The sequence below is a fragment of the Vicia villosa genome, linkage group LG2 (genome assembly GCF_029867415.1).
Source record: "Vicia villosa cultivar HV-30 ecotype Madison, WI linkage group LG2, Vvil1.0, whole genome shotgun sequence".
Classification (NCBI taxonomy): Eukaryota; Viridiplantae; Streptophyta; class Magnoliopsida; order Fabales; family Fabaceae; genus Vicia; species Vicia villosa.
This window is the reverse complement of record NC_081181.1, coordinates 59,696,803-59,706,351: the sequence shown is the minus strand read 5'-3', so window position 1 is coordinate 59,706,351 and position 9,549 is coordinate 59,696,803. Positions and strand designations below refer to the sequence as shown.

Sequence of the window (9,549 nt, the reverse complement as noted above, 5' to 3'; positions counted from 1 at the left end):
TCAAGTGGATTAAAATCATTGGGTAGTTATGTGTTTGTTAATGTCCACGACTCTCAATTAAGTAATGTAATGCTTGTGTTTATGTATTTGTATCTATAATTTAGGACTTATGTTTTTTAATATGTAAGACATGTTGTATATGCGCTACTTGATGTAAAAGAAGAAGAATTACGGGGTCGTTGATAAACCGTTGTTATTTTATGGTATTGTGCACTAAATTTGACATAACAATTGCACAAGTAAATTGTTTAATGCTTATGTTTCTGTTTGAAAGTTGAATTTTGGTAATAACCTCAAAGTTGCATTGCAGAGATGTGTTGATGAGTGATAACAATTTATAACAATCATATTGTTTAACTTCCATGTTTTTAATAGATTATTGACATTGACAATAGAAATATTCAAACAGTGAGGAAGTGGTATCATACTAATTAACAAAATTTAGTATGTTCACTACTTCTAATTATGGTTGCAATATATGGTATGAATTTAAAAAAAGCTGAGTCTGCAAATATTATAAGAATCATAATTTCAGTTCCAACAATGAATTAAATTCTATACAAATAGTGAATGAAAAATGAGGATTTGCCAAGAATAGTATTATGCATTGGTTTAATTTTGAAAGTTTGTTTTCGATCACCACGAAGCAATGCTTTTCTGTTTTAAGACAAACCATCAATTATATAGTTTACAAATTAAGAGATTACTAATTAAATCTGTCTAAACATAAATCTGTTATAATAGTTCCAAAAGTAAACCAGAGTGCAATGCATAGCACAATATAATAATATAGCTTCAACACATTCTATTTGCGCTTCGAAGTTAACCGACAGACTTTTGAATGATATTGTAGTATCAACCAACAACAAATGCCAATGCTTTTCTATTTTAAGACAAACCATCAATTATATAGTTTACAAATTAAGAGATTACTAATTAAATCTGTCTAAACGTAAATCTGTTATAATAGTTCCAAAAGTAAACCAGAGTGCAATGCATAACACAATAATATAGCTTCGACACATTCTATTTGCGCTTCGAAGTTAACCGACAGACTTTTGAATGATATTGTAGTGTCAACCAACAGCAAATGCCAATATGTTGTCGATTTACAGCTGCAAGAACGTAAAGAAATAATAATTACCTTTTGAAAACAATTTATATTTACACAATTAAAATTGCACCAGGTAGAGAACTTTAAAATATAACAGTTGCAGTCAAAATGGAAATATTTCAACATATTATTACCTGAATCATTTCACAATGTTACATGTTTATAAGTTGCCGAAAATCTCTCCATAAATAACATTTGTAGTGTTCGCACACGGGATTTGTTCATCATCCAAAATAAGAATCTTCAATCCTTTTCTTGACTTTACCCTCGAAACAGCCACATATAGTTGGCCATGAGTGAACACAAGGCGTTGTAAATACAAACCAACCTGAGAGAGAGATTGACCTTGGCTTTTATTAATTGTCAATGCGAAACACAACGCAATTGGAAATTGTCTTCTCTGAAACTTAAATGGAAAACTTGGATCAGAAGGAATCAAATTCATTCTCGAAATGTAAATCTTTTCACTGATAGTTTTCCTGTAATAATAGTGGCCACTATAATATTTGGACACAATTCATTTATGAGAAACCTTGTTCCAATGCAGAGCCCATTTGATTGATCTATATTCCTCAGAAGCATAATTGGAACACCAATCTTCAGCCTTAAACAGTGATTAGGCATTCCTGAACATTTCATGTCATTCAAAAATTCAGGTGTGAACCAATCAGCCTGCACTGCACTATTTTCATCAAATATAACAGTTGAATCATCACTCAAATAAACCTTTTCATCACCCAATATTAACGATAGCACAAAATTATTAACAATATCCACAGAGTCGTGAGTGGGAGAATGTAACGCCCTCTCTTCATAGTATTTCATATTGTACCTATTTTCTAAAAGTTGTGGATATGTTAGTTCAACCAGAGACAATAGAGGATTATGAGTATTAGTAACCAGTAAATCGTTAGGGATATCAATTTTGCTCGCTCCAAACTCATCTCAATCGTGTTTTCCATTCCCAATATCAAGCAACCAGTCTGCAAACCATTTCACTTCGTTACAATCTCCACTCAAGTTTGAATCAGCCAGCCTCATGTTCTTCGACAATGTCAATACCTTGCAATATTTCCATAGTTCAGATGAATTTATTGACGTTGACACTATATCATGCCTACAACCTTTTATAACAACAAGTAATATTTGTCTAAAATCTCTTCCAAATACAACGACCTTACCACCAAATAGTTTGCAGGCCCGGCCCCAGCCAGGTGCAGGCAGTGCTTCAGCACTGGGCCTCACAATCCTGGGGGCGAAATCTTTTTATTATTAATAAACACACAAAAAATGCTAGCAAGGAAAATGAAACATAAAAAAAAATTAAAAACAACTTTGTCTTTCACGCTCTCTCTTTTATTTATCCCTCTTTCTCTTCTTCTCAATATCAGCAACGTTACAAAAGAACAACGTTACAAAAGAAAAAAGAAAACGAAACGTCGTACACCATCGTCGGTCCACCGCCGTAAGCGACAAACCGCCTTACAAGGCATTGTAATGAGACACCGCATCGTAACGAAACGCCGCACCATTGTCCTCTATTGTATGTTTTTTTTCTTTTCATTCTTTCAAGTTCTGGATTTGAAATCATTAGAGATTCGATATGCCTCTTTAATTGATTATTTCTGTTAGTGAGTTAAGCTAATTCCTAATTCTGCTAGTGTTTAATTGATTGTTTTTGTTAGTGAGTAAATGGATCATATTCGAAGGAGGCATTGTTACCTCTGATAGATTAAAAGTCATTGGAAATTTGTACATTTCACTGAAGGAACTGAGTTTAAACAGATGTTTGGGAGTGAGAGATGAAGCGCTCTCTTTCCTTGTGTCAAAACATAGATTTAAGCAAGCTTGACATCTAGTGTTGCCGGAAAATAACCGATGTTTTGATAGCTAGCATTAAAAATTCTTGCAGAAGTCTCACTGATGTTTTGATAGTCGCCTATGTTGGCAATTTGGCATGTGTTGCTCAATTCCTAATTCCTGCTAGTGATAAGCCAATTCCTAATTTTTGGTGGTGTTAAACTAATTCCTAATTCCTAATTCCTGATTCCTAATTTTATTACTGATTGTCAATGTTCTTTATTACAAATATCTAATTATCTCTATTTAATGTAATTGACTTTTCTTAAAAAATAAAATATTGAATCATTTTTAGTTATTAATATTATTTTTTAAAAATATTTAAGCCTATTTTTTTTACTAGAATAGGGCCTCCGACTTGATTGGGCCGGCCCTGATGGTTTGTATTGGTTTGAATCGTCTATAACCCTCATGATGTCCCTCAAAGAACGATCGACAGATTCGGCACAAAATCTATTTAGCATCGGGGCTTCATCCCATATAATAAGCCTAGCATGCAAGATTAGATTACATCTGTCAGTGCGTTTTTTATGTTGCACGTAGATGTCTCATTTGTAACTAAAAGAATAGAAAAACATAGAATGGACAGTCTTTCCTCTAGGTAATAGCAAAGCTGCAATCCCACTCGAAGCAACATTTAAAATAATTAAACCTTGGGATCTAACAGCAGCTGACAAAGTTTTCTAAATAAAATTTTTCCCCGTGCGTCCATATCAATGTAAAAAATAGAATCCTCTAGAATCAGACATCACACATTGAACAATTTGATCATACACTGACCTTTGTTCAGTAGTTAAACTTGACATCAAAGACACGTGCGTTGATGCCAACTCTTCCTTGTCATAGTTTAATTCAGTAGCCATTAAACCATTTTGAAATCGAGCCATTTCTGAATTAGAAGGTTGTGGCATGGACTCAATGTTAGCAAGAGATTTACCATTCATAGAGAGCATTTTCTCAATCTCAATTAAACAAAGATTTTTTAAATCATTGTCACTAATTTGAAGTACAGTACAGAGACATTTCTTTAACGCATAGTAAGAATGAAACTATAATTTAAACATATATTCGTTATATAATTCAATACCTGGATTGCTTAACGTCTTCCTCGCATCGTACAAAAGGCCATCGCATAAGAGTGTCCATGTTGCTTCCTAAACGACAAAGGGATTTGTCATCGAATCCATGTACAATAGCATAATAAATCATCTCCTGATCTGATTTCCATATGCCAAATCGCTGGCTTCAATAATGGCATCCACGAATTCTTTGTTGTTTTGCAACAATCCAAGTGCAACACACGCTTCCTTGTATGTGTTGTGTTTAGTTCCAGCCATCGTTTTTATGTCATTGTAACTTGTGCATCCCTTTTGCACAGTCAACAAGAGTCTTAAATAAAAAAATTACCACATCCGAGTGGAATATACGTAAGCCTTCCAATAGAATTACCTTGCTGCCTGGGACACCACGCTCGAACGCTTTTATCATAAATAAACCGTGTAGGAAATTCAGCATAAGTTAATTCCCTTCCATTTGGATATTTTTTATTTGCCTCAAACCAAGCCAAAAACATCGTATCAACTTCTTCGTTACGCGTAACAAAAGACTCAAGAGAAGTATTTTCTGAAAACACTATAGACTGATCATTTTCAAGATGAAAAGAAAGCCTTATAACAGCAGGCCATCTTTGATGTATATCATACTGTTTACGGTGATTTCCGGTAAACAACCGCTAGTCTTCCAAATTATAATAATATGATTTGGTTACTCGCAAGATCGACTAGATTGATCCTAGGACACATAGTCAAAAAGATTGTTATCAATGGTCATTTGAACCATAGTCATGATTCGTCTTCGTTAATAAGAATTGTTTCGAATAAAACGAGTAATCTTGACAATCACTTGGTTATACGTAAGTATAATTTCAGTGAAAGGATAAGTAAAATAACATATGAAACGAAAGTATTGTTAAAGCGTAAAGAATCTTAAAATGCAGGAATGTTAAATACTTCAAAAGTAAATGACATGAAAGTAAAAATACAGAAATGTAAATGGCAAGAAGTAAATGAAATGCAATAATACTGAAAGATATTTGAAAACGAAAGAGAATACACATGTATTAAAATGGTGGTGTCATACGTACATTTTCTCAGCGAACTCTTTCTCTTAACACTTGATACTTGAGTAATATGTGAGTGATTTGTACAAAATGGACACACAGAATCCTAACATTAAGACTCCTATTTATACTAATTTCGACCTTAACGGCCCTACGCTAATCTAATGCCACGTTTCTCATAAGAACTCCAGGGACGCCATCTGTTATTTAGACAGTTACGAAACCGTCTTCGAATTTCAAATCTTCTCGCCTGAGTCCTTCTTCGACGCGTGGCAGTGTATTTAAAAACACTACGAAAACACGCTAAGTAGTAATACTTGAACATATTTCATAAATTTTGTCTAAGTCCTCGAAGACATACACTTCTACTAGCTTCAGTATTCATTATCTTCATAACGAACTTAGAAGTCTTCATTCTCGAAGCATGGCCATCAGGAGCCATTCTTTTATTTTTAAGGGATGGTCATCAGTAACCATCTTTCCTTCGAATTTTTACTTCTTCGAAGAACCAATTTATAAAACGAAATCTTCAGCTAACAAATTGCCCCCAATAAATGCCTGTTTCGAAAATCAAGAGAAATAGGCGTTTTTTGCCATCATAAGATTTCGTCTCTTATTGATCTTTGAAAGTTCCAAGATTGCTGACTAACGTCACAATCATTGCTAACCCTGTTTCCAAAACGTCTTGTCATTTTCAAAGATGTCTTCTCACAACTTACATTCCCACGTTTTTGACCTTACTTCTTGATCATTACTCCTACATACTAGGAGTAAAGCTAATTTATTCGACCGCCGTTGGATTAAATCACTAGCCGCCACGTGTCCCTTGGTTTTTACCCAAAAAAATTTAAAAAGGGTTTCCGTTAAACCTTTAAATACTTGGTCTTGCACTTTTATACAACTTTTCATTCCTATCTCTTCATCCTCTTCAAAAGAAAAAACAACTCTCAACCCTTTCAAAAAGCTTACTTTTCCAATCAAAACCTCTCCATGGCTTCATCTTCAAATGTTCTTCAACCTGTTCTGAAGCTCCAAACAACAATGCGGTATGGGGAACAAGAACACATTCCAAACCCTAATACCGCAGAAGTGCGCGCTATTTACGCTTCTCAGGTAATCATTCCCTTTGAACTTTCTGGAAAACCTCTTGCTTTTATGGGTCCATTACCAGGTGAAAACAATTCATCCATGAACAGATTCTTCCCCGCTTATTACAAAACTAGACCCTTAGTTAGTAAGATTAAGATAGATGAAGATGGACGTTCCCCCTTAGGAGAATCTGCTAATACTGAAGAAACTTCAACTGTGACCCCTTTGACTTTGGCGAAAATTAGGTTAAACTATATGACCAACTTTGTAAAAGTGTTTAGGTCAATCCCTTTAGCCAAAGATCCTGATTTGTACTATGCCTGGTTAGAAAAAGTAGAGAGAACGAAAGGATCTTTCTGGAAATCGTTAGGCATATATGATTTAATTCAACTGTCAAAAACAGGCTTAGAATATAACCAACCCATGTTAGTAGCAGCGGTTCACTTTTGGGATGCTTCTCACAACACTTTCCATCCCCATGTGGGATGGTTACCCCCACTCTCTTTGATATAGCTGCTATTACGGGACTTCGACCAACTGGGGAGACCTTCGATCCCAATGAGATGGATACTGATACTATTGGTTTTAATGAATCGACAGTTACTTACACTGCATTCATTCAGAAGCACCATAACAAAACGCAAGAAGAAGTTTCTGATGAAGAGCATATTGCTTTCTTGGCATTATGGCTCTCACGATGTGCCTTCTGCTCAAGATCCATACAGGTCGCAAAGAGATACCTTTGCATGGCTAATCAGCTACATGCTGGAAAAAAGCTCAACCTAAGCCAGTTACTTTTAGGATCTCTTTATGAAAATCTTAGCGAAGCCTCAAACCTTACCAAAAACTACCAAACTGGCACTCTGCTTTTTGCTGGTGCTTTCTGGCTACTGCAACTGTGGCTCAATGCTACGTTCGAAACTCATCTTCCTTTTCGAGGCAATGTCAACGAAGAAGATAACAAAATTAAGAATCGAACTATAGAAGGAACCAGGTTGGCTTACCTAACTCCAAAAGAAGAAACTAGGAAGCTTCGTGAACATTTTCTAGCATATACAATGATGTTCGCCCAGCGCAATCAGTTCGATCCTTCTATGGCTCCGTTCGTACACAGAACAATTGGTCCTGAATGGTTTACTCGAAGGTTCCCATCAACATCTCAGGATCAACAAACTGAGTCTATGGAAATTTGGGAGGCCTTTCTGACCCCAAGGTTGTTTTCTCATCGCCTTCGACCATCAAAAGGTCAATGTGTCCTTGTATGCTACCAACCAAATCTGGTTTCGAGACAGTTTGGGTTGGTTCAAGTAAAACCCAAGTGTTTATATGAGAAAAGGAACCATATGTGTTTCCATACCTTGTACCTGACTGAAGAAGAATGTGAATCCAAAATCAACAAATACGTTGGCGTCGCCAATCTTTCTCCTATTCCTTTCGAACCTGCTTTTTATACTACACCAGACTTTCACCAGTGGTGGACGGATTACTATACTTCTCAAATCTTTGATGCCGATAGTCTTACTCAAGAACTAACTGCAGCTTTTGCTGATGTGCAGGAGAATTTTCAAAAAGGTACCTCGACTCACATTAAAGAAATCCAAGCTTTTCAAAAATTCTTTGAAACTATCTACAGGCCTGATGATCTTAGTCGGACCGTTCGTGAGGCTGTAGTCATTTTGCGCGAAAAGTTTTCCGCCAAACTGGATAAGTTGAAATTGCCCTCGTATGTTCGACCAGAACTACGTTATGAAGTGGCTTTCAAACTTAATCCTCCAAAATTCCCTCCACTACCAAGTGCGGATTTTGGTGTGGCTCTGAGCCCCCCTTTTCCAAATTGGTTTGTGTGTGGCAACGTTTTAAGAGATCTTCAAGAAAGTACTAAAAAACGTGCTGAACGAGTGGTTCCGACTAAGCATACCTTGGATACTTTCAAAGGACATCTTCATATAGATCTTGAACATGTTCGTGTCTTGACTCCAATACCTGAAGGTTTGGATTCAGACAATTTTTCGACTGACTTTTCTTTTCTTTGCTGATATACTGATTTCAGTTTCAACTACAGTTGTTGCTCGAAGGAGGAAGATTAAAGAAGCTCCTACCCAAAAGGATTCTGGGGCATCTAAAAGCAACAAACCAAGTGAAAGTGACTCCATTGTTACTGACAAGAAGCCCACGGTACATACCCACTTTATATTCTTAATCTTGTATAATCTGTGAGCAGTACTCATTTTGCTTAATATATATTTTTTCCAGAGCTCGAAACCCCCAACAGGTTCGAAACGGAAAGTCTCTTCAACAGTTGTCTCAGATGATGACGATAAATCTCCTCCTCGTACCAGACAAGGACATAGAAAGAGACAAAAGGCTGTTACCCCTTCAGGAAAAGAGAAAGGGGTAAGTTCTTCCAAAGTTGCTTCTCCTGGCGACAAGGCATCTTCTGAAGAATCTCCTCTAAAAACCGCAAGTAATGCTTTCGTTGTCGAAAGCCATAATTCAAGTCCAGACAATATCCCAACCAAGGTATTTGGGTTTCAACCCACATACTGTCTTGTAATTTTAACTAAATGATTAAACCGACATCTTACCTTGTTTATTGCAGGATGATGCTGGCACTGCCACTTCAGGTCTTAAAGCTTATGACCTCACTATTAATGTTGATAAACTTCACGGTAATCGTAACTCTTTCACTTCCGTCGATAAAACTCCTCAAAGCCTTATCTTTACGACTGATTCTGGTTTGTTTAACACAGATATCTCTCAAAACAAAACTCATGTTCTCTCACCAGTCTTCGAAGATGCTAGGCCACTCACCACCATATTGCCTAATGAACCAGTCGAAGAAAGCCAATCTACTGACGAATCCCCACCTACTCATCAAGACAAAAATTTGGAAGAAGATCATCCATTCTCAGGCAGCGACAATGTGAATCCACAACCACATGACAGCGAAGACACTGCATCGGAACAAGATGCTATGGAGGAAACTTCTAAACGAGAAAAACACAATCCTCAAGAAACTTCAGCCCTAGACACAGAAACCACTCCTGGGACAACTTCGAAGCCTGCCCCTGCGAAGCCTACTCCTTTGGAACTGGAACAGCTTAAGCAAACTGATCCTCTTAGTTTTTTAAAGGCTATTATGACTGTGAATACTTCTTCGCCTTCAGAACTTGATGTCTCTCCAGCTGTCGTTATAGAATCTGGTGACAAGGAAGACATTCCCAACCTCCTTCGACAGATAAAAGAAAAGTTCTTTGGGGTCAATCTCGTGGATGTTCTTAGCCGGGAACCTATTAAGAGTCACAACTTAAATCAACTCTTAAAGAAAGTGGATTTGTTTCAAGTCTCAACAGAAGTTTCAGAGATA

General features: G+C 36.5%; 1 pseudogene; it reads right to left on the bottom strand.

Annotated features, from left to right (window-relative positions):
• Positions 1-1,274: 1,274 nt before the first annotated feature.
• Positions 1,275-4,311, bottom strand: LOC131649144 (uncharacterized; annotated as a pseudogene).
• Positions 4,312-9,549: the final 5,238 nt, after the last annotated feature.